The 25,862-nt window shown below is 44.9% G+C and overlaps 1 pseudogene; it reads left to right on the top strand.

Moving 5' to 3' along the window:
• The first annotated feature begins 1,851 nt into the window (after positions 1-1,851).
• LOC136638433 (5S ribosomal RNA) lies at positions 1,852-1,968 on the top strand (annotated as a pseudogene).
• Positions 1,969-25,862: the final 23,894 nt, after the last annotated feature.

Below are 25,862 nucleotides of genomic sequence, written 5' to 3'. Positions count from 1 at the left end.
GATCTCTCTGAAGAAATGGAATGTCACTGTATGAGTGGAGAGTCAAGAGAGCTTGTTGCTCTATATACCCTAAACCTCCAAACCACTTTCAACCACAGCCTGACATCTTAACTATTGAAAGATGACATCTTCCCCTGCCCCATGTTGGGTTCATTCTGAGAATTTTTTCTTTCAAGTCTTTCTTGTCAGGATCCATGAGATCTCAGGACGTCTTTCAAGACTTCTCAGGAGCAAAGTATACTGTCATGGTCCTATCCTATGGGACCTTTAGGACTCCAGATCTCACATATACTGCAATGGACCTATCTCATGAGGCCTTTAGCACAGCAGATCCAACAACCCACTGTTGTAAAGGCAGCAGTGGTGCCACAAAGCTGAGCATGTTTGAGCCACCAGTGCAAATGGCCAGCGGCTCCACGCACCCACCACCAATGGACCCCGCCCATACCAGAGCACGTAAGATGGTGTTGGAGCAGGTTGAGGGTGATTCAAGGCAGGGAGGGGGAGGACAGGGCGTGTTCAGGGAGAAGGAGGATATCAGTAGCAGTTGTGCAGATCCTACCCCCCTTTCCTGGCTTGGACCCATCTCCTTCCTGACCTCAGAGTTATGCTAGCAAAATAACTGGTGTGGGGAGACTCACTGGCAATCAAGCAAGTGGCTGAATGGGAGCTATGCAAAAGGGTTTTTTTTACTTACCTCTTGCTGGCCATCTGCCCATGCCCTCACCATTGCATGCAGAATGCTCTGCACTGACTCTGCTGCATGGTGAAAAATGGACTGGGCTGCTTGTCAACTCCCAGGATTCCTTTCTTTCTTTGTTTTGGGGGGGAGGGGCAGGCTAGAAGAAGGGAGGCTGCTTAACCCCTTTCCCTCCTGCCATTTTCACGATGCAAATCACCGTCATTGTGCTGCAGTTTCACCCATAGCTGGGAAAAGTATGAATAAGCTATGGGTATCCTGTACATGCCTCTTGCGGGTGAAAAACAGCGTGAATATAGTCAGTAGCGTAGCCGGGGGGGCACTAAGTACAGCAGGTGCCACAACACGCTGTGTAAGCAGCCCCTCCCACTTGCCGTCGGAGCCATTCGGGGCAGAGACAGCAATGTGAAGGTGCTTGCTGTTTGGTTTGCCAAAGGCCTGCACGCTGCCATCGCTGCCCCAAAAGCTCCTACAGTAAGTGGGAGAGGCTGCTTACATGGTGCTTTGAGGCATTTGCTGTACTTGGTGTGCCACCACCCAGGCTATACTACCGCCCTGAATATTCAACTGAATATTCACGGAAAAATATTTTCCATTTTGAGCTGGAAAATGATAAGCAGGGGAAAGGATTGGGCAACAGAGCTGAGCCACAACTGTTCATACCCCACAAAATGGGCCTATATATTTTGGTGACTTGTTGGCTTCACCTGCCGTGCTATGCGGAGTGTGATCTGCCCATCTCTTGGGAAGAGATAGGGTGGATTGTTGACCACAGATCATCTTCCTTGTAGCTGGTGATCTACACTGTGGCACAATCTGTGTACCGCCTCTCTCCCAGAAGATTATTTATTTATTTATTTATTTATTTATTTATTTATTTAAATAATTGGTACTCTGTTTCTTAGGCTCCCAAAGTAGCTTTCAGAAAGTAAAAAAAACGGGAAAACTAATAATAATAATAATAATAATAATAATAATAATAATAATAACAACAACAACAACAACAACAACAACAACAACAACAACAACAACAACAACAACAACAACAACAACAGGTATTTATATACCACCTTTCTTGGTCTTTATTCAAGACTTTATTCGAGGCGGTTTACATAGGCAGGCTTTATCTAAATCCCTATTTAAATAGGGATTTTTACAACTGTTACCCTGCACATGCCCGATCTCATCTGATCCTGGAAGCTAAGCAGGGTCAGGCCTGGTTAGTACTTGGATGGGAGACCGCCTGGGAATACCGGGTGCTGTAGGCTTATACCATAGTCTTTCAAGACTGAAGGTTGCCAACCATTTTTTACAATTTCAAAGAAGGTTCTTTCTTTCAAGAACTACTACATTCAAGGTGTTTCATTCCGATCTGGCTTCACATTCTGGCCTCCATCTTCCCACACTCAGAGCAGATGGAATTGCTCGGCTTCAGCTTGTCAGCTGCTCCAAGGTCGCACGGTGCCGGTGACCTCGAACTGGCGACCTTGTGGATGTTATCTTCAGGCTAACTAGGCTAACTAGAAAACTATTACAATAGACAAGGTATGGGTGGGTAAGAGAGGTTTTGCCTTACCTGTTTCCTGTTCTCCTCCTTCTCATTATGTGGGGGCAATTGGTGGTTGTATGTCCATCACGGGTTACAAGCCATGATGGGTATGTGCAACCTTCTGATTTTTGGAAGTTGGCTACCTCAGAATGCCAGATGCAAGGGAAGGCACCCGGATGCAGGTCTCTTGTCTTGCGTGCTCCCTGAGGCATCTGGTAGGCCACCGTGAGAAACAGGAAGCTGGACGAGATGGGCCTATGGCCTGATCCAGTGGCGCTCTTCTTATGTTCTTATGATCTCGCTGAGGGAGGACAGGCCCAGTTAGCTTGAAAGGTCACAGCACATGGAAGTGTTGACGGTGCTGCCTTCTCCACCTCTTCCACCTCAGGGTAGTGAGCGTGTTCCTCAAGTCCTCCTGCTGGGTTCCCTTTGCAACTGTACTGAAAATGTACCAATGGAAGGGCAAATTGGCAAAGTTTATTGTTGGCAACCTTCAGTTTCAAAAGACGATGGTATGCGCTCTGAATGGTGGTTTTGGAACAGCGTCTAGTGTGGTTAAAAAGGCCGATTCGGGCGTGACAATCCCTTCCACACTGGGAGCAAGTGCAGTCTGTCCCTGGTCTGTTTCCCTGGCTATGGGCCTTCCTTCTTTGCCTCTTTGCCTCAGACTGTTGGTCAAGTGTCTCTTCAAACTGAGAAAGGCTATGCTGCACAGCCTGCCTCCAAGCGGGCCGCTCAGAGGCCAGGGTTTCCCACCTGTTGAGGTCCACTCCTAAGGCCTTCAGATCCCTCTTGCAGATGTCCTTGTATCGCAGCTGTGGTCTACCTGTAGGGCGCTTTCCTTGCACAGTTCTCCATAGAGGAGATCCTTTGGGATCCAGCCATCATCCATTCTCACGACATGACCGAGCCAATGCAGGCGTCTCTGTTTCAGCAGTTAATTAATTAGCAGGCAAATTAATTAAATACCAAAAACCTATGAAAATGGAAGTGCAGCCATTTAACACTATTTACATAGCACACATCTTGGTACGAACAGTGACGGAAGTAATTCTAAATAAAATCAAGCAAAAACGCACTCTGAGTTCCCATATGGGGAGAAAAGTGCGATAAAAATAAGTAAATAATAAAATCTCCAGGAAATGCACACCCTGTCATTTCCATTAAATTTGGTGCAAAACACCCTATTTCTCTAAAAAATTTGTCACACGTGCAGTGTGCTCAGGACAGGAGGAGTTTTGAAATTCTAGATTCCTATCTGAGAAAAGACTGCAACCACTGAAAAGAACACAAATATAATAATTTGAAATATTACCACTCACACAAGAATTCCAGAGAGTGCCAAGTGATAAATTTCATCACTGTGTTTCAAGGGAGGAGAAATTGCTTTTTCCATAAAGGTTTTAATATCTTTAAATGCTTTTCTTTAGATCCTTTGACACTGGCACGCTAGCAGCGGTAAATATTTACATTCGATAATGTTGTGGTTGGGACTGTTGAAATATTTGTCTGCAAAGAGCCCACCTTTTTAGCAATGAAATTGGACTGATGACTCAAAATTCGCATTGATCTGTCTGCTTTTCTTTACTCACCATCAGACACCTTACACTGCAGAAGACACAAAGGTCTCTTTGATGGAGGCAGGTGTGTAGGGCTATCTTTAGGCAAACACAGCTGTGGGGGCACATCCTGTGTGATGAAGCCCAGCGCTGTAGGGATAGCATCCACTCCATTATCCTGTCTGAAGAGCCAAGTGAATAATCTGGCAGTTGCCAGGAAAGAAAAAAATAATGGAATTTTCTGAGGATCCACTGAAGACCTGGAGCACACACAGAGTAGAAACAACATATATGGAATGTTGGGAGCCCTTCCTTAACTTCAGGGGCTCCAATGGCAAGTGGAAGGGGCCACTTGTGGCGCCACTGCTCCTTGCGGTGCCTGTAGTTCCTACCCCCCCCCAGTATGCTACTGGTTCTAAGAAGAAGCGACTGAGAATATTCAAGAGAAGCCAAATGAGTTGAGTGCTTCTGTCCATGTCTTTCCAATTTTGCCTATAGATCTGTTACGTCCATGGTGGGCCCTCGCTCAGCTCCTGCCTGGAACGGGGCTCCACTACCAGAAGCTTCCGGACTTACCCTGCCCAGGAAGAAGTTGCATAGGCCTCTGGAGGGGTCAACATAAGTGATTTATTCTTGTCAATGCATTCGCATTCATTTGGCCCTATTACTACACAGAGGCCATGGCGATACAGTAGTCCTTAATGAGGCCTCATCCGGCCCTGTTTCTTCATAGGGAACACGGGCATACAGCACTCCTTACTAATAAAGCCTCCTCCTGTTGCGCTTCACAAGAGTGGAATGCCACATGCTTGTGGAGACCACGGGTTTGCCCACTGGCGTTCGCTGGCTCCTGGAAGGTGGCCCCTATGGCCAGTTGGAGGCTGGCAGAGCCAGTGGCAGTTGGTGGGGTAACCCTTTGATATCTCTTCTGGTTGGTGGTGGTCCCAGGGTTTCCCTGGGACAGGTTCCCAGGGGCTGCCCCCAGGTCCCAAGGGGGCTGAGCACCTGGTACCTCTAGACAGCTGGGGGAGGCGTGACCCTTATACTCTGCTGGGTTCTCCTCTAAGGAGCTCTTTGAACCCCTAGGCCAGGGATAGGCCATGGAAAGGGTTGGGGTTGCTGCTGCTTCCGTGTGCCATGGGTCCTAGGAAGGAGCCCAAAGAGGAGCAACTTGTACCTCTGGTGGCTGGGCTCCTTATGAGCCTGTCAGCCAGGCTGCTCAGTTCCAGCCCTTCCTGTCTTGCTCCTGCCCAAGATCTCACAGGATCTCAGGCCAAGCCAAGGCCAGGCCCAGCTAGCTATGGCAGAGGCCGCAAGCCCAACTGCAGCTCAGAGGCTGCTTGCCCAGCTAATACCCCACCCAGTGGGCTTGCGGCTGGCATGTCCTGAGAGCGCAGCCACCACCCAGGCATCAGGCCATCTGGGGGGCAGTTTAACGACCTGGGAGTGCCCCGGTCAGGGGTTCCCCTCCTGCAGGGATGGTTTTTCCCATTGCCATGGGTGTGGCCCCCCATGGGACAGGGGCCTGGGGGACAGGATGCCAAGAACCAAAATTGACACATCTAAACAAAGCAGGTGCTCTCCCCTGAGCTATGTCCTGGTCTCAAATCCCATCCCTGAAAATGAATTGCCCATTCAGGGGACTATTCACAGTGATTAAGAAACACTAGCATTATTTCTTTTCTTTATAATAAACACCCTGACTACTTCTTCATAGTAACCAGGCCATCAAACTCACACCAATCTATCATATTCAGCTTTGAGTTTACGTCTTTCCCCCATTAGGCCATTGCCTGTGCTTCCTGAAACACAAATGCAAAAGAAAAAAAAAAATACAATTTTTTTTTATTCCTCTGTAATCAGGAAGGCAACCGGAGAAATATTTCCAAAAAATCAAAGAAAAAGTGTGCCCAACAGGGAAGTCTGTCCCGACAATATGAGTCATCAACCCTGGGAGACAATTCCATGATCACCTAAGCTGATTATTTTACAGAGTGCTGTAAAGTATGCCAAGTGGAAGGGAGCCTAATGGATTGATCTCATGAAAGAGAAATGAAGCCACCTGAACCAGGAAATGTGCAAAGTTACAAGAAACACAATGATGAAAGCATTTTAAGGAGGTTGGCACTGAATTGCTCTTACCCACTGAGTTGATGGGGAGGGGGCAAAATAGCCCCTAAAGACTCCTGCAGATTTTTATTAGCTCACTTTTTCCTTTCCTTTTCTCCCTACCTGTTTGTTCGTCGCTTTATGTTATACCCATAACTATTTAAATTAAAAGACTCCCAAAATGTGATTGCTGAGATATTCCTGGCAACCAAGTGGAAAAAGTCTACAAATCAAACTGAACTGTCTAGGTGTGAAAGCCCTAATGTTCTCTGATAGCGCCGGCTTGCACTGTAGTGTTAGCAACTGCAAGCTCTTATGCCAAAGGGCTATTATTATGTTGGAGGGATTTTTTACAGCAGCTGTTATTTGTAGAGCTGCAATGCTCATGGGAGTGATGAAGAGTGGAAGGAAACATCGGACTTCTCCGTTGACACTGTGGAATTGACAGTGACGGGACCATCACACCCTGGACAACTGTGTCCCAGTCAAATGCGTCCTAGTTTTGGACATTAGTGTCCCAATATATCAAGGGTGGCCAAGCACTTAATGTAAGAGCCATGTATGATAAACTTCAGATATTTGAAAGCCGCAAGAGAGATGTTTGAGAGCCACAATATTTAAGAAGCATTAAGTTCTTAAATATATTTTCTCACCATGACAATTAAACTTATGTTTTAATCCAGTGAACTGTCAGTCTATATTTGGGAAATAATTATAAAGCTTGAACATTTCTTATTGACCTTTTACCCAGCACTCCCCAAATAACGACAGCAAGCAATGTTTATAGAGTTAAATGGGCCACTTTATTGAATACACAAATTCTGCAACAGGGCAACTGAGGGCAAACCCGAAAACTCTCCCAAGTGTGGGGTACTAAGTGGGGGAAATGGCCCTAGCTGTCTTTGTCCCCCAGTCTCATTGCTGACTTAGATTGGACACCGAGAAGGTCTTCTACCTATTCACCCTGCATTTCTGATGAAGTGACCAAATATTTTATTACTGCCTACCATAAACCACCCAATCCCAACAGCCAGTTTGGGGTAGGCAAAAGAAACCACCATCTCAAGGCCAATTCAAATGGCAGTCAAAAATTCTTACCCAGCCCTTGAAGAGCAACCAGCTAATCTCAGAACAGCCATAGGGTGGGCAGGTGGGGGTCACTTGTTGCAAAGGAACCGATCTACCCAGGCGCACGTGTGCCTGAGCAGAACTCCAATCCCCCCCCCCCGACTAAACCAGCCAATCGGCTGGCAGCCATAGCCTGCTGCTGGCCCAAAGAGGAGACACGGCAATTCATGAGACAAGCAAGTGGTCTTTATATTAATTGGGATGCAAAAAAGTGCTCAGTCAACATATTTCTGAGAGCTATGCATTATATGTCAAAGAGACACATGGGGCTTATGAGCCACAGTTTGGCCATCCCTCAACTAAATGTATATTTGTATTAGATACTTTTTTAGTTTTAAAACTCAAAGGTGGGGTTAGGGCTGGGATAAGAGGCTTAGGATATATAACATGGGGTACTGCCCTGTTATAGTTTATTTATAGCCCAGTTATGACCCAGATTTTTTTAAAAAAGACATGAATATCCAGGGACACTAATGACCAGGATGCAAATACCCTAGCACTGGCAGTGACCTGTCATTTTGGGGGTTTTTAGTGCACAACACATTTTGCATGGAATACAGAAATGCCTAAGAAGAAACCTCATTCCCTCTATACTGCACAATCCTTCTACCACCTCTATGCACGCACATTAAAATTATTACCACGAGACCACAAGAATTTCATTCAGTTCTCCAGTATCTGGAAGTATATGGATTTGCTGGGAAATTACTCTGGATCAAAATGCCTCTCCGATGAAGAACCATCCTGCAAGAAAGAAAAATATAATTAATCACCATAAAGTGGGGAGGGGACAGGGAGGGGTGAAACTGGGTGAGGAGGGGACACAAAAAGGGGTGGGGAGGCTGTGGATCTGGCAGCAGTGGTGCACACTGGATCCAACACCCTCTGGCAGCAGCCTCCCTGTTCCCTTTCTCTCCTCCGACTTGCACATGCAGAATCACTAACACAGAGACCCTTTGCGGAGCAGGAGGTTAGGGGATTTAAATCTTTCCCTGCTGAAGCCTTCCTATCCAACCCCTCCCTGCTGGTTATGGTGCACCCATTTTTGGCACAGTTGCACCGGTGGGGGGGGGGAAGGGGTAGGAGAATGATAGGATTGGGCTGTTACTCTTTTTCTGCAGTCATTAAACAAATAGTGAATGACGAAAACAGGAATTAATCTGAACACATCAGAAGTCACAAGAACATACTAGTCCCAGGTATCCCACTTCCTGAATCTGTGAATTGCCCAGGTGTGGGTCTTTTTTAAAATAAATGTTAGATAATGATGTGTTGTCCACTTACTGTTGTTTTCACAGGCATTCTTTGCTCACAAATGCTTAAGTGAGTTTGCTTCTTTGGAAAAACACCAGATGTTTTACTGCAGGAGACTCTAGAGCTGTGGACAAGCATTGAGTCTCCGCCTTTAATTTGCTTAGTGTTCCTTTGGAAGTCACTTGAAGATAACTTCCCTGCACTTCGCCATGATTGTCTCAAAGCCCTTAAGTATTACTTAAGGTGTGTTATTTAAAGTTCAGTTGGGATGCAAGCACAGAAAGAAATGCTTCCATCCTACAACAACCCAAATACGACTCTGTCTGAAATGGGCAGTAATGGTAGCACTGCAGATGCTCAGGTAACCCTGGCCTCTGAGCCACCCACTTGGAGGCAGGCTGTGCAGCATGGCCTTTCCCAGTTTGAAGAGACACTTGGCCAACAGTCTGAGGCAAAGAGGCAAAGAAGGAAGGCCCATAGCCAGGGAGACAGACCAGGGACAGACTGCACTTGCTCCCAGTGTGGAAGGGATTGTCACTCCTGAATTGGCCTTTTCAGCCACACTAGATGCTGTGCCAGAACCACCTTTCAGAGCGCGATACCATAGTCTTTCGAGACTGAAGGTTGCCTACTAGAGAGAGATGCTCAGGGGAGAAAAGCTGCACAGTGCATTCTCCATTTTGCTGTGGCAATCCACTGTTGAAAATAATATTTCTGGAGATTTGTCAAGGAGAGCTATTGGTCATTATACTTGGCGCAGGACAAGAGGCAATGCATTTTCAGCAGCGAGTCGAAAGATTTCACTGTAATAATAGGAAGCTGCAAGGATGCTTGGGTAATGGAACAAAGAAGTCCAGCAAGGAGAAAACTACTGCTCAATCGTTGAACCTAGTCAAGTTTTCTACTCTCTGCTGTTCCTTATTCAGTTTCTCACTGTAAGTAACATGCAGAAAACTGGTTCTTTTTCAAAGGAAAGTCTAGGAGGAAGAATATTCTTTTCCCACAGTTCCGGTGGACCATTTCCATGTGGGTGCCAGTACTGACACAAAGATAGCATGTGTTTCTTAACAGCTCTAGTGTAGTTAAGTACAATCAATAAGATGGGGGGGGGGGGAAACAAGTTGAGGGGAGGAGATGAACAATGGATCACTGCCATGAATTTCTCAAGTGATGCTGCTCTGAATCTATCTGAGCAACACTCAGGCCCTGGTTCTATCTGGGGCTTAGGATGGTGGGACTTGTAATCCCCTGCCATCAGGCCCAGGCCAGCAGTGCAAAAGCTGCTGTAACAGTGGGCAGGTCAGGGCCACTAGTGTAAACCGGTGGAGATTCTACGAGTGTGCCAGTGTTTCCAGGCTGCCCCACCAGAGCAGGCAATGTGGTGGTGGTTTAGGGGAGGATCAGGGTGGGAAGTGGGTCAAACTGGGGCATTTCAGGGGAAGGAAGAGGAGGACCTCGGTGGCAGCAGTGCACACCAGGATCCTATCTTTTCTTCCCCAACACACCCCCTGAGGATCCTCAGACTTATGGCAGCTGGCATAGGTCCAAGGAGACCCATTGGAGGCAGATTTTTACTTACTTCTCCTGGGCTTTCTGGTTTCTGATATACAACAGCACGCAGTGCACTCTGTGGGCGCTGCTGCGTCACGCAGGCTGGTGGGGATCAGATTGGACTGTCGGTCTCTCCGTCCAGTGCTGCTAACTTGTTTCATCTATGAGGCGGGAGAACAAGGAAGAATGATATGCAGTGCATACAAGTTCACAAGGCTGGGGGTGAGACTTGGGATGCTTTCAGAGCAAGTTTGTGGTAGGCTTTAGAAGAAAACAGATATTTGCATATAGGTTTCATGTAAGGACTGTGATTGTGGAGAATCAGCAAAGACTTTCTCTCTGATACCTTCAGAAAGAACCACTCAGGGCACACAGTTACACATGAAGGTGCAGCCTGGGAACAGATGAGCTGAAGAAAATGCTCCAAGAATTAGTACCTGAATACAAATGACATCCACCTTGTGTCAGTCAAGGATGGTGCAAACACATTTGGATTGCCATTTTTTGGGTGGGTGGGTGGGGGGGGGGTAAAATACAGAAGAGCAGAGTCTTGAACTTGGCTTCTCAGACACGCCTACAATCATTTGCTGAAAGAAGTAGCAATTTAAAAGCATGTATGGCTGTCTCAGCTGAAACAAGTTGAGCAAAATTTGTACTTGGGAGCGACAGGAGCATTGAGTCCTGGACAACTGTGCCTCAGTCAAATGTGTCCAGTTACTGTATTGGACATTTGTGTCCATTCTTTTTGCTTGCTGAGCATTGTATCCCAATATAGATAAGTAGGGTTAAGGTAAAGGTAAGGGTAGGGTTAGAGTTAGGGATGGGATAAGAGGCATAGGATATATACCATAGGGTTTGTTGCCCAGTTATAGTTTATTTGTTGCCAAGTTATGGTGGGATGCAAATGACTGGGATGCAGGAAAAAAACACACCAAAAAAACAACACAAATGTACAGTGATGCCAAAAACTAGGGCACATTTGACCATGACACAATTGTCCAGGACACAAATGTCCTAGTACTGTACTTATAAACCCCTTTGTGAACTATTTTGTTGTAAAGCGGTATATAAATATTCTTAATAATAATTTGTGCATGAGTACAAAATGCAAAGTGAAAAAAGTCTAAATGAAGGGTTTTGATTTTGAGGGCAACTACTCCTTGCTTTTATGGCTGTCCTGTAGATAAAAGTGGCTCTCTCAAGGGTTAACCTTTTTTTTTCTGAAATGTCATTTGGTGCCTGATACGCACATATGGAAATGAAATGAATATCAGAACAACTGAGTGGGAGGAACTCTGGCATTTGTCACTGTTGTCATTTCTGTCTAAAAAATGTAACCATAAGATGTGAAGAAAGGCTAAATTACTTCTTCATGTGTCTTCGGTTTTGTTCGACGTTTCAGCGAGCAGAGGGAGAGGTATGTCACTGTCTTGAAATTTATTTTTTAAAAAAATAGTTAAAGGCTATTCATTGGAAACATGCAAGCACACATGCTTTGAAAGTCCCTCCCACCTCCAATGTTTTCAGGCTCCTGTTTTCAGTGATAAAAGAATAGCCACCCCTTTTGTCTGACAGAATAGAGACATCGTGTAGATTTTTTTTCCTTCACTCTCTTTGTAAAGCCCCACTCAAAGCAAAGAGTGGCTTTTAAATTGACTCTACATACTAAACAGCGTTTGACAATGGGGTTTGCTGCTAATAGATAATGTAAGGGGGAGAGGAGAAGGATGAGCTATATTGATTTAGTGACAGCTGACAAGATGAATATTTCAAGTGAAGCTGTGATCTCAAAGGAAGCCTTAGATGTGATGACAAAGCTAACAGCTCCATGGCCCATTCGCATCATCAATGCTGTTTTTCTTCACGATGTCCACAAGCAATGGTTCTCGTTAAAACATATCCTCTCAATCTTTTAAATTGTGTCCGGGGAAAAAGAAAAAAAAAAAAAAGCAGTGAACAAAACACAAGCACTCGCAGACACTCTGCAGATGCAAGGCATTGCGCTATGATGGAGTCACTGGGGGATTCAAAATGGAGCAGAAGTGTTTGGTGGTGGAAGCTTGAAACACTTTGTATTGCTCACCACTCAGGCTAGAACTCCTGGATTTATACTGTCTTAACATTCGTAGTGCCTTGTCTTCAGACTTGGAGCTGGGGAGCAAAGTAAGAAGTGCTTGAAAGCTGCAAGTAACAAGAGGGATTAAAACTCACACACACACGCACACACACACACAGAGAGAGAGAGAGAGAGAGAGAGAGAGAGAGAGAGAGAGAGAGAGAGAGAGAGAGAGAGAAAGCCAAAACAGCTTGCAGGACAGTCAAGTTTTGATTTTTAAAAACCTAGTACCAAACTGTATGTGATATGGGAGTTGCAGCATCTTTTTTTCATTCTAAAAAACCAACTATGGGGAAAACCCATTTGAATCAGGTCTGCATTATGTGTGGGTGTTAATCACTGTCCTGATTCTCTGGGTGAACCTGTACTTCAGTGGCTATTAGTTCAAACATATGAGCACTTTGGTGGGAGGAAATTGGATTGGGAATCAGGGTGGTGGTATAGGAGGAAAAAAAATCAGACAGGCTGCCCTTGGGCCAGTCACTATCTCTCAGCCTAATCTACCTCACAGGGTTGTTGTGAGGGCAAAAGAATGGAAGAAATCATGTACATCACCTTAAGCTCCTTAGAGAAAGGGTGGTATCACAATGTGTAAAATAAATTAACGAACAAATAAAATGTTCCCAGTTGCAACTGAGCCTTTCTTGCAGGTTTTTTTTTTTAAAGAAACAAAAAAAAAGTCATAGAGAATTGCAATCACTGTCATGTACAGTTTGACCCTCCACCTGTCGACATTTCTGAAACAGGCTGGTGCAGGTCTTACTGCTTTAAGTCATACATATCAAAAAGCGTTTTGAACACTGGGGTGGTGGGAGCAGATCCTATGCCTTGCTTATTAAGAAAAACAATTTCCTTTCAAAAATAATGTTACTAAATACAATCAGACCTTGGCACTTGCAGGGTTTCTGTTCTTGCAACCCTCATGGGTGCCAAAAACAAAGGGTAACCAAATCCACAATCAGCCCCACCTGTACCATCCAGATGGGATCAAAGCACAGCTATACTCATGTTCGGAGGGTACAGGTTAGGCCTCAGCGTGGGTTGGGGGAACTTGCATTGAGTAGAAACAGCAGATATGAAGTCTGTGGAGGACAAGGTGGGTCTTGATGCGTTAGGAATTAAAATTTTTTCCTTTACCGAGATGGTGTTGTTTTTCCCTCTGAAAATTTTACAAACTCTCCCTTCCGCCTTATGGCTGAGGAGCAAAATGGGAGCCTGGGTTTAGGACAATGCAAATGTGGGTAATATTTTATTAAGAGGAAGGGATTTTGGCGATCAGGGTTGTGTGAAAGTGAACTTTGAGCTGAGAACTTTGAGCTGCCTCAAAAATAAGCAAAACTATTTTTCCTAAAAAAAAATCTTAAGACTTAGGAGCTTGGCTTATATTTACAGCTCTCTAATGTGAGTTTTGCTAATCTTTAGTTTAAAGAGGTTACTTTGAGTGCTGCACCATAAAAGTGGACATTTGTCTGCAAAATGAGAAGGTCCACCCTATCTCAGTCCACCCCATTTGTATTTAAAACGAGGATGACCACACTGTGCAAACACCTACATGACACGTGATTTAGGAAACTTTTTCCCATTGAATAACACGGAATATTTGAACAAATGTCTTCCAATAAATACCTGGAAGGGGATGATTTGAATGGCACTTTACGTGTGTTCTTGACTGTATGTCAGTGTAAATCCCAGGTGAATGCAAAATGTAAGAAAACATTCCAAATCCATGACATGGGTGTAAATTGAAAAATTACATCTCATTAAAGAGTGGAATTGCATGTGTAAGTTGCTGTTTTTTGTAATGTGCAGAGATGACTCGAGCCAGTTTAGTTTCAGGCAAAAGGTTTGGGCACATTTCCCCCTTTTTGGACATGATCAAGCCCTTCAGTGAATAAATCAGTTGCATACATATGAAGGGATATTAAAAATCAGTGGAGTCTCCTGTAAGATTATTTTGGGACCTAGGAAAAATCAGTTGAGTTTCTGGAATTAAAATATAATTTTATTGAACACATTGGATAGTAACAAGCCTGTAGAGTGCTGCCAGTTGATGCCTAGTCCATGTGGAGTGAGTTTGACTAGCAAAACAATTCAGGGGTTGGATATACTCCAGATTATGACGTGTTGGTGCCACTAGAGAAACATGAAGTGAACTCTAAACAATAGGTATGGAGTTGTTCAGCAGAGGAAGGGGAGTTTTAGTGGGAAAATGATAGGTAGGGAAAGGGGTAAGCACACTCTGGGCAAAAACATACCTCTTGCAACAACTTCTGTTTACAAAACCAGCCATTGGGGTTCTCTTGCATGTATTTCTATGCAAAAGCGGTCTTGGATGAATAATGGTGTCTACAACCTCTCTTGGGTGCACAGCTGGAAGTTTCCTGGGCTTGATTGAGTTAAGGTGTGTCCTTCCAGGAGGCCACGAAGGCTTGATTAGATACACCCTGATTAGATATATTCCTGAATGGACCAAAGATATGGCAGGGGGTGGGTTATACCCTTGCTTGGTTATCCATGGATATGCTACTCATTCTGATCACTGGCCTTTAGTTACCATAAGAGGTGCCTAGATCGAAGGTGGAGTTAGGAGAGAGGGCACATTTGGAAAGAGGGGTACTGGCAACAGAATCCCTTGACCATCACAACAGCAACTCAAAACTGACTGCTCAGCAGAGTAGTGGAAAACTGTCTGAGCATTTGCAGTATTGGTTCAGGGTTATTTGTCAGTGGGAAGTCTAGTCCTCCCAGTACTTGAGGCATTGGTGCTGGACTAAGAGGTGGGTTGTGGCTGCCAATCAAAGTACAGAGTGAATCAGCTGGATGTGTGGTGAGCATCTTCCAGCCTGTTGGTCAAAGAGCTGGTTCACCCTCTCTGGTACAGACCATATGCATAGAGCCCCAAGGAGTATCCTTGTGCATAGACGGAAACTCAGATGGTGATGGTAGCAGCTGCTGTCTCCCCTTCATTTTTTAATACAGATTAAACAACTGCACAATGTTCCTAATTTTCTTTTGAAAATTAACAGAAAAGCACTTCTTATTAGTACCTGGCAAGAATACGATTTCTGATCTCCATATGATTTAATTAACAGTGACAAAACAAGATTGCAACAATGAATATGAGATTAAGGCTGGGATCGTAAGTAGCTCACTTAGAAATAAACTCCATTGAAATTATTGGAATCCCACTTCAAAGCGAATGTGTTTACAACTCAGAAGCCAGTCAATCTCGGTTTGTTGTGCAAAGTACAAAACTGCATTAATTTTCTCTTCTCAGCTCATTGTACCTATTTAAAAATAACTCTTTTAAAGCCTTAAAAAAAAAATCTTGTCAAAACTGGTTGGCGGTTTGATTAGCAGACATATATCTCCAGACACATATTTGTGTGTATTTATTGTCAGGGGATAAAACATGAATCTGCTGAGGTGGTCTATAGATCTGTTTGCTCAGAGGGATCATTATACTGTCACTAAACTTGCATATTTATATAAAGGATGAAAGATATTACAACCACATACTGAATGACAATATACACTTATCAACTAGGGAATCACTGCTCTTTGAGCCTTCTGTTTTGGCCCCAATGGCCAAGCAGCTGAAGCAAACATCTATGAAAATTCTGGCCCCCTCACCCAAGGGTGTGGATGGAGGTATCCTTTTCCAGGTCCCCGAATGCACAGGACATGGAACTAGGCTGGGCTCCTGATTGGTGTCTGAGCAAGCCAAGGGTGTCCAGTTTATACATGACCTCCATCCCTTGGCATTCCAACACTGGAAGAGTTCATGAGAGGACCACATACTTTCAGCAGGGGACTACCCTGGGTAGCTTCCTGTGGTGTCTCAATTTTTGTTGGATGAAGGGCAGCAATGGCTATTGCATATCCTTTCCAGGCTTCCAACAACAACTATTTTTGCAATTAATCAAAATAATCCGTGCTAACCCTTACTTAACCGGGTATTTGAATTTGAGTTCTTTTTGGTCTTTTTTGGCCTCTCTTCTCTCTCAGCTAGTGGCTTAGTGCTGTTGTATTCTTTGATGGCTAAGCAGGGTCAGGTCTGGTTTTAAGGTTCCAAGCAGTCCACCTACACACCAAGGCCACTGCAGCAAGACTCAGAAACAGTCAGGCTGGCAACTCCACCTCTGGCTTGGCTTTTAAAACCATAATACACAACCAAACACGGGCAGCCTGATCCTATTGCCAGGCAGTGCCAATCTCCTGTGTGGTGCTCTGGCAATAGCCTACACCAGTGATTTTCAACCTTTTCCATCTCACGGCACACTGACAAGGCACTAAAATGGTCAAGGCACACCACCAGGTTTTTGACAATTGACAAGGCACACAGTGCTGCCATTGGGGGGGCAGTGTTTCACATCTCCCATTGGCCCTGTTAATAAATGACCTTCTCCCAAATTCCTGTGGCACACCTGTGGACCACTCGTGGGACACCAGTGTGTCACGGCACAGTGATTGAAAATGGCTGGCCTACACTAATGCTAGCGGGGGGGGGGTCTTTCTGGACTGGGATGGAGGGAGAGTTAGAAACATTAGTAACTGACTGATTTGAAGTCAAGGAGGCATGTGCAATGTTCGGTTGGTAACATGACCCCCTATTGAATATGCAGGGTGGGAAATATTATGGTCCTATGGAACTGCCATAGGAGAATTGCCAGAGGTGTTTTGTGGAGGTTCAGGCAAGGAGATTTGTGAGTCAGGTGGCTTTGTGTCTGCAGTTGATAGTCAAGGTTAATACAGCAATAAAAACAATGATGAATTCTGTTCTTTGTTCATACAGGCCTGAGCCTGGCATCCATCTTGCAGCGACTGTTCCAGACATAACTGAGTAGGCTGAACAGGTTTGGTTTTCACCAACTGCAACAAATTACCCACCTTTCTTAGGCCCACTAAGGGTAACCGAAGGAACATCCATTCATGGTTCAGCCAGGTTGTAATCCCTGTAAATCCAAATATACTTTTAAGTCTAGTACCTATGACACAGGAGGCGTTCATATTGGTAAGTGCGGAGAGCTTGCAGACCATAAGAAAGCTTCTATGCATGGGACTTCCACAGATTTTTTAATTTAGCCCAGAGCCTGGCATCTATTTCGGAGCAATAGTTGGAAATGCTCAAGAAGAACAAACAGCCCAGTCTTGACTAGCTTGAAGAAATTACCCCACCTTTTCCCCAGTCACTAGTTGGCAACTGCCAGACCATATATTTACATGTACACCATAAGCATGTAAGATCTGCACCTTTCTGCCCCAAGCTGCTACACTGTGTAGCACCTGCACTGAAAGATGCTTCAAATACATATCAATAGATCTTGCGGAAACCTGCATGTAAGTCTGCCTGCCCAGACCTATACTACTTTTACAAAAGGAGCAAGCAGAAGCATGACAGAGTAGCAGTTTCCTTTCCTGGCATTAAACAAGTCAGTGGCTCAATAATCATGGAAGGCTAATTACTGCATTAAGGGACCAGTCCTATCCAGGGCAGGCCTACATGATGTAGGGACGCTGACACAGACTCTGCTGCAACCCCACTGGCCAGGCAGGAGAAATAAGTAAAAAGTTGTTTTAGCCTTTTACTTTTTACTTACATCCTCTGCTGCTCCCGGCTCCCCAGTGGATGTACCCAGTTCCACTCCTGTTATTCTGCTGGCATAAATCTGTTAGGTTGAAAGGGGCATATCAAGCCTGGGATGGGGCCATAGGAGCCTGCGGACACCACTGCCACTGAGATGTACCTCTGATCCACCCCTATCCTGGTTCGATCTTACCTGCACCTGTGGCTGGTCCACAGCCTGCTATCAGCAGCAAGTTGCAGAAATGGCAGCCTGTGGATGGATTGCAGACCCTCCATTATATAGCATGGACAGGATTGGCAGCAGGTTATTTTAAAATAAAAGGGCTTTAAAGAGTTGAGGAGTTTAACTCGCTAAGCAGACATTTAGGAGCCCAGCTTACAAGGGCATGCCTTGTATCCCCCTCTCTTAGCCAGAGTCCATTAGAGGCTCTGGAGCATTAATGGATAGAGTGGAGGAGCAGTGTTCCAGAGAAGGTCAGGGGCTGAGAGTGATATTTTGATCAAGAACATGTGAACATTCATCTTGATGTGAGGGGCAGGTGGATACATGGGGTTTATGCCTTGGTTTGGGATCAGGGAAGGCTGTGGCTGGGGCATAGTTCAGTATAGTGGGGTTCTGTTATGTCTCTGCAGGTTCATTGAGGGAGACTAGACTAAAGTGCTACTCCAATTAAAGGGGTGATCGGAGTTTGTTTAGCCTGGCCTGGAACACAAGAGTCTCCTCCCAGCGGGGAAGTGGAAGAGGGCTGGAGCTGGCAGCTAGGGAGGGCCTCTTAAAAGGCACAATACCCAGCCCTCGTCCTCCTTTGCACATGGGCACTGTGGGAACACCCACCCACCCTAAAGACAGTCTGAGTTTTACTGGTCACCGTTAGGGGCCGGGTAGGAATTTTTTGCTGCCTGCCAAGATTGGCCAAGGGACAGGCAGTTTTTTCGCCTACCCCGGACTGTCATGGACCAGGGGTTACCCCCCCTTTCAAGCTGCCATTGGTCACTTTAAGAAGGCAGGTGATGCGGGTTAGGAGGTGTGAAGTGGACTTTGGGCATGCACCTTCAGATGGCATAGGCAGGGCAGAACCCAGTTTCAGTCCTCAGGTGCTCGGCGGCACGAGGACATAGATGGGGCCCTCGCCGGGACCGCGGGGTCCACCTTAGAGGCTCAGCGGCTCGAGGTGGCACAGCCCACGGTCCGGTTGCCTTCCCCTTAAGGGGCAGACATGGATGAGCTGCGCCGCCCAACAATGGGGCGCGACTTGGAGTCGGGTGCATGCCCGCCTGGGGGGCAGAGGTGTTCTGGTACCGCCCAGAGGTCCCACCTCCGCACCACAGGGGCAGGTCTCAGCCTCCTCTTCTGTTCTAACTGCTAAATAAAGTGGCCCTTTCTCCCTTACCTATTGTCTCAAGTGTTCATTGGATGGTGCGAAAACAAAAACATATTGCCTGGCAATGTTCAAAGTGATTTTGTGATGCGCTGGGGATTTTTGGACAATCAAACTGGCACAGGTTCAAGCTGACCCAAAGTAGCTGCTGGGGCTTCCAGTGGCTAAAACGCCCCTCCAGTGGTCTCCAATGGCCAAAACTATGGGATGCAGTGATAGCTGTGTCAACAGTGCTGCATCACCACGTGGGGAGTTAGGTAGGATTGGTCTGTCAGAGAATTAGAAGGAAGGAAGGAAGGACTTCAGTAAAAGGGCCCCCCATGTTTCCTTCTCACTCTCCAACTATGAGTTGAGTTGCTCATACAATTGCTAATATAATTGGGCTATAAACTTGATTTTTGTACAGGGCTCCAAATATGTACCACACAGAAGGCTTATGTTTTACAGGTCTTATGACAAACAAATCTTAAAACAAGGTAATGATGTTTCAGCTAAACTTTATTAGCTGGCAACATGAAGGCTTATATTCTACCACCAGTTTACCGTGTATCTATTGATGATTTGATTTTCATTTCTCTTTTTCGTGAAAAAGGAAGTGAATGTAATAAATCACTATGCAGCCTAGCTTGCCAGGAGATCATTGCACTCACACAAATAATGATTATTATCACAGATTCATCTTCCTGATGGATAGGTTTTTCATCTGAAAATAATACAGAAGAATCCTCTCAAATGATATATTTTGTTTGCAAAGATATACCCTTCTGTGATTAATCTCTTTACCATAAATATATTTGATAGAGTTATGAATTTTGCCATGTCATCTAAAAACATTGTCTGAAAAGATTGTAGAGTTCTACAAAAACATGTTTGCACTAAAAAAAAAAAATCTTGAAATTTTTCTGCTTCTCATGTCCTTCAGTATAATTCATTTTTCCCCCGGGTTAACATTTTAGTACAGCTTAGCATTCTGTAGAAAGGAGCACCATTGATTTCTGTTGGATTTAATTCTCTGTAATTTGCTTTGTTAGGATGGGAATGTAGAATGGACTTCAGAGCAGTTTCATATTAGGCTGTGTCACAGCAAGAGACTAACAGCAGAAGATCCAATACAATGGACCTTGTTCAATCTGGTTTCAGATTACAAAGTTGTCAGAAGATCCCTTAAAAGTACAGTGGGTCCTTCATATCTGTGGGGGTTGAATTCAAATCCTCCCTTCAGATAAGGAAGTCTGTGAATGCTGGGGTCCACAGCATGCACAATTACTTGCCTAGAGCCTCTGGAGGCCCTGCTGGGTTACACCAGGCCAGCGACCCACTCTCTTGGCCTCTATGGGCTTCATAATGGCCTGCAGAAGCCTCCGGAAGTTACGTCCAGTCAAAAGGGAAGTTGTCTCCGAAAACTGGAAGTAGCTTCTGGATGCTCATACTAAGGCTTTTGCAGCTGGATGAATTTAAAGCATAATTTAACATGTTGCTCAAGTCTTCAAGTCATGGATTAAAACACATTATAGGATCTAGCCCCAAAGAATCAAGCAACACGTTAAATGATGCTTTAAGCTTCTGGGTGCTTCTACAGGCCATTCTGAGCCCCACGGAGGCCAATACAGTGGGTCATTGGCCTGGCATGACCAAAGAGAGGCTCCAGTTAAGTAATTGCAGGGAGCCAGTGGAGACATCCATGTGGATCCTCTGTATTTGTTGATACGTAACCTGTGGATGCAGAAGGTCCACTGTACTTTCATGATGGAGTGCCATCAGAAGTGAAATTCACAGGCATTTCCTCATAATGTCATCCCCAAGATAGTCCAGTTGAGAGTACATCTTGTCTTACCCTTTCTTTTGAAACAAAGCTATTGAATTTGGAGATTTCTAAATTGTGATATCATTCCAAATTATTATTATTTTATTGTATATTGTGAATCACTTTGAATTTATTTATTTACAAAGAAAATATTTTTACATATTTGGGAAAGGCACACAGACGCATATGTGCTGGTGGCTGTCTTGGGTACCAAATATTCAGGGGAGAGTTTGTGGAACCAGAGGGCCCATCCAATGGTATCGTTTTATGAGATTCTCTTCCTGGGATTCCTGGAAGTGGGAAAGGAACATGAGATCCAAGAAAGAAAAGAACCAGGCTTTGTGCCTGTCGCTTCCTCCTGTTTCTTTTAAGTGGAATCAGCTCTGGAATACATTGTTGTGACCAACAAAACTCAGCCTGCTGTCTGCTACGTAGCTCCTTCCCTGGAGACAAAAAACAAAAGCTCGGTTTAAAATTTATCAGCTGTGTGACAGAAAAATACAGTTTCGTAGGCCTGTCAGAAGTAACATATGGTGTAAGTAAAGGTGAATAAAAATGTGTCACTCTTTCCCTCCCCGGTCTACTATTGTGGGGATAGAGTTTCTATATTTTTTACTTTGAAGGTTTGCACACTGAAATCATACTTGCCATAAAGGTATGCTAGTCAGGACTGTGTGTATACAGTCATGTAGCTATGGATAAAGGAGAGAATAACCCCTTGCTTTCTATACTAGACTTTTTTTTACTGCAGCCACATGCTGGCCAGCCTTTTCCTTTACGGTACTGTATGTTTGGCACTGAACAAATATTCCCTTTGGTGGTTTCAGCTAGAACTTGCATTTATCCATCAGTTTTGCTAAATCTCAAAATAGTACATTAAAACAAATTTTTTTTTTTTTTTAAAAGCCCAAAATAATTATCATCACCACAGTATCTGATGAAACTCAAACTGGGACCCAGGTCCTAATAATTTATTTGACACTTATAATGTGCAATGTGTGCTTTGCAGCCATGGTAATAAACTTCACAAAAATGATGTGATGTGACATGTCATGGATAGTTAAGGTAGTGGTTCTCAAACTTTTTAGCACCAGGACCCACTTTTTAGAATGACAATCTGTCGGGACCTACTGGAAGTGATGTCATTAACCTGGAAGTGATGTCATGGCTGGAAGTGACTTCATCAATTTAGGCTTCAAACCTAAGCCACAACCAGCCAAATATCACATTACACAGTGTGTTTGTGCTGTGATGTTGCATAGCTCGGAATTGAAACACTCCAGCTCAGAAGTCAAAGCAGTATATAGACTTGGCTCTTTCTCCAACCACACAGCCCTCCCCCTTTCTAACGTCCCCATCTATTCAGGGCAGAGCACCATATCTCTCTCCCACCAGGAACCTGCTCAGCCCAGCAACTCTAAATCCTGTATTTTCAGCTCTGTATTTTCAATTTCAGCTGAGCTAGGTGCTATGCAACCCACCTGAAATTGGCTCGCAACCCACCTAGTGGGTCCCGACTTACAGTTTGAGAAACACTAATTAAGAGATCCAACAAGTTAAACTGTAGAATTCACATCAGATCTGTAAACCTCTGTTGATCTTTGTTTCCTATCTTCCTTCCTAAGGTATGAAAAAGTGCATCTTGCTGTGATTCATTGGTCTGTGTTTCACCGGGGCTTCTGAGCAGCCTTCCTTCCTAGGGACAAAAGTGCAGGCGGTTCACATTGGCTGACCTTAGTTCAAGGTTCCTGTTCAATATTTTAAAGCAGACTGTGGCATTGTGTCAATTATTATTTATTTTTGCAGGCAATGTCCTATCAATAGCACAAGCAAGTCTTCAGGGAAGGGACTTCATTACTGAGTTAGCAGAACTTATGCTTCCTGGAATCTATGTGGCATCTTCTAACACAAAAAGAATATTTTATTTCAATCCAAACTCTACTAAGTGATACCATGGATTTTCTGGCACCATGTAAGATATGACCTCTCCTAGCTACTGTTTTAATAGCTATAGCAAATATTAGAAGTTACAATCATCATTTTCTGATTTTCTTTCTTTGTTTGAAATTCTATGGGTCTGAAGTAGTGTGAGCATGACAGCTCTTGCATAAGCAATCTTCATCACCTTCAGTCCCTACTCAGCTCCTAAGTCTCCTGAATATCTGTGTTGAGAAGTCAGGGGAACCTTGGAAACAGGAGGATATGGGGCTGAGTGCTGGAACACAAGGGGCAAATTCCTCAAAATGAGACATAAGCAGGTCAGTGAGTAGAGCAGCCCCACATAGCAGATCTCTCCTGAACACTCTATTTATGGCTAAGAGCACACTGAAAAGTCCCATGAATAAAATTCAATGGGAGGGGTTGGGGGAAATATAGCACAATTTATCTGTGGGCTGCTTCTAGTTTCCAATCCCTTTGGACCTAGAACTGTTTAACCCCCCAAAGGAGATCTCACAAGACCAACCATTCACACAGGCTTCTGTTGCAAAACTGGAACAGTTACCTGAATTCTCACATATGACCGTCTCATGATAAGACCATCTTAAAGAGGCTCAACAATATCAGGGCTAGGTGCTTCAGCTTGCTTCTCTTGAGCCAAAGTGGCATTCCACTGAGTGCTAGATCATCAGGCTCAATCATGAAATCAGCTTTGAGCCAACTTTTCAAGTTCGCAAAGTCTCCAGGATGGTCCTTACCTTCGGCCCTCATGGGCTGTCCAACAGTTGCCCCTGACAGTTGGTGGTCTTAACCACGGCCTGACTGGATCCATCGCTGGGTGACCTAGGTACAGTGTGTCCCCTCCAGAACAGCAACACAGTCGCTGCTGGGCCCACTGGGGCAAGCCCGACTGGCTAACAAAATTGGTGTCCGATGCAGCAACCACCCTTAGGCTTGTTGCAAGGCACCTGGGTCACAGATGGCCCCACTCCCACCAAATAACGGGCTGACAATGCAGCCACACAGCCTCGGTTTCAGCAACCTGCCAGGACGACCAGGCTCCATGGAGAGGAGGCTCCCTTCAGCATCCGGGTCTGTTAAGGGATACTTACACCACGGCAACAGCAGGACAACAACTTACAACACTTACACCACGGCAACAGCAGGAAGGAGCAAGGTGGAGACCAAAGGTGCCTGTGTGTAAAGATTCCCTTGCAATCAAGGAGGAGCTCAGTAAAGGGTAGGCATCTGCCTTTGATGATGGCTGCCTGTGATCCCTGAGAGGAGAAGGCAGGAGGAGGAAGCTGGGTGGTTTAAACCCCTCTCCTGGCCACATATTCTGAGCAAGGCCATCCTGGATGCCTCTCCCTAGCTATCAGTGGCATCCTCGACTGTGCGGGCACCACCAATGGCCGCAGCCGTTCATACTATACGCAAAGAATTTTGGATTTTCTGGGGATAGTCTGAGCTGGAATGCAAATTGTTTGCGAGCCAGGGCTGGACAAACTTTGAGATTCCTTCTTTTCAATCCATTAACAAAAATCAATACTCAAATATCACATTTGTCAGTTGCTTTTTCTGAGAGACCATGCAAGATAGTTGCATGCATATTATCATTGATACAGCCCCTCCTTCATGCCCTAATCCTGCCATTTATCATGCAGAGACCGACCGCCGCATTCACATGGACTCCTATTGAAAGACACACCACCAGAGAGTTTCTCCCGAGATGATTGCTCCACTAAGTCTCAGTGGGCTTTGTTCCCCACGGCTTCCATTTTATAGTGAAATAAAGACAGTCTGGTACCAGGTGTGTCAACATCAACGTGGAGGATTTCTGCCGATTGCAATTTGTAACAGAAAGTCTAAAAAGCTGCAGAAAATTTATTTTGTGTTTCTTGCTGTTGAGGCAAAACAGTCACTATTTTGTGGCTAGGTTGCTAGCACGGTCCAAACCTGAACAGGACTTTAAAAAAAAATCACCTAACTCTTCCTCCCCCCCCCCTTTTCTGGCAGCCCTTTGGCCCTGAATAAGTAAGGCTGGTGGGAGGGATGGGAACGGAAGTCTTTGTTTTGCAATTGCTCAGTGTGCCTCAAGAATGTAAGTGGTGCGCTTGCTGTGACTATTATGTTGTATTAAGATCTGCTGAAAACTCCCCACAGAATGTGAAAAAGTGCTCCGGATAGATTTCAAAGACACCCCAGCAGCCCTTCCTTGGTTGGCCTGAAAGGGCAAGTCTGTAAAAGTCCTTTGAAAGAAAAAAAGAAAAATGGCAAGATTTTGCCAAATTATTTGGTGTGAGGGCTTCCAGCTGATTAATCATCTTGGCCAGGATCCAGAGAGCCTTTCTGCACACCTAAGGTGTGTCCCCACAAGCAAAAAAATAGGGCTTGCCAAGTTTTCTTTCCATCTACAGACCCTGTGCCTCTTTGAATGCTGGGACGGAGGCTCCGCTGGCCTCAAGGTTCAGTCGTGTGTTTTATTTTTCTGGAAGACAGCTATAGGGAAGCTTGGAAATCCCCCATACATGTGAAAAATACTATGTGGCCCTTTGGATCACTGCCCTAGCTTGTAATTAGGGCTGCAATCCTTAATTGATGCAATTAATCAACTAAGGTGTTTCTGTGTGATTAAAATTCCCCAACTATATTAATCGAGGCAGTGTCCTACTTCTTTTTTCCCCAAGTGTTCCTTTTTTTAAAATTCTTTGTGAATTGCCTATTCACAACTATAAGGTTGAGACACTGTGGGCAGTTGTTCCATCTCAGATGCTTCATTGGATAGTGTGTGTGTGTGTGTGTGTGTGTGTGTGTGTGTGTTTGGCTGAAATTTGGAGCTGACGAATGGTGAAAGTGCCCCAAAGGATATTTTTTCCCCCCGCTGCTACTGCACCTTGTTTCGAGGAACTGGTGTTACTGGCTGTGATCTGAGACACATGAAACATGCAACATGGGATTTGAATGTGTGGGTAGGGACCTAGGGCAGTCACTCATGGTGCACCTCATTGGATTGGCATTGAATAGTTAATGGGGGGAATATACAAGATGATGAAGGGAGAAACAGAAAATATGCAACACAATGACCCACACACATAACTAAGGGTGCAATTCTATCCTGTACTGGAACAGGCATGCCAAGAGGCTTGTGCGTTATCCAGCACAGGATAGGGACCCAAGGCAGCTCAGCC

Source organism: Tiliqua scincoides, chromosome 1 (genome assembly GCF_035046505.1).
Source record: "Tiliqua scincoides isolate rTilSci1 chromosome 1, rTilSci1.hap2, whole genome shotgun sequence".
Classification (NCBI taxonomy): Eukaryota; Metazoa; Chordata; class Lepidosauria; order Squamata; family Scincidae; genus Tiliqua; species Tiliqua scincoides.
This window is presented reverse-complemented; position numbering and strand designations above follow the sequence as displayed.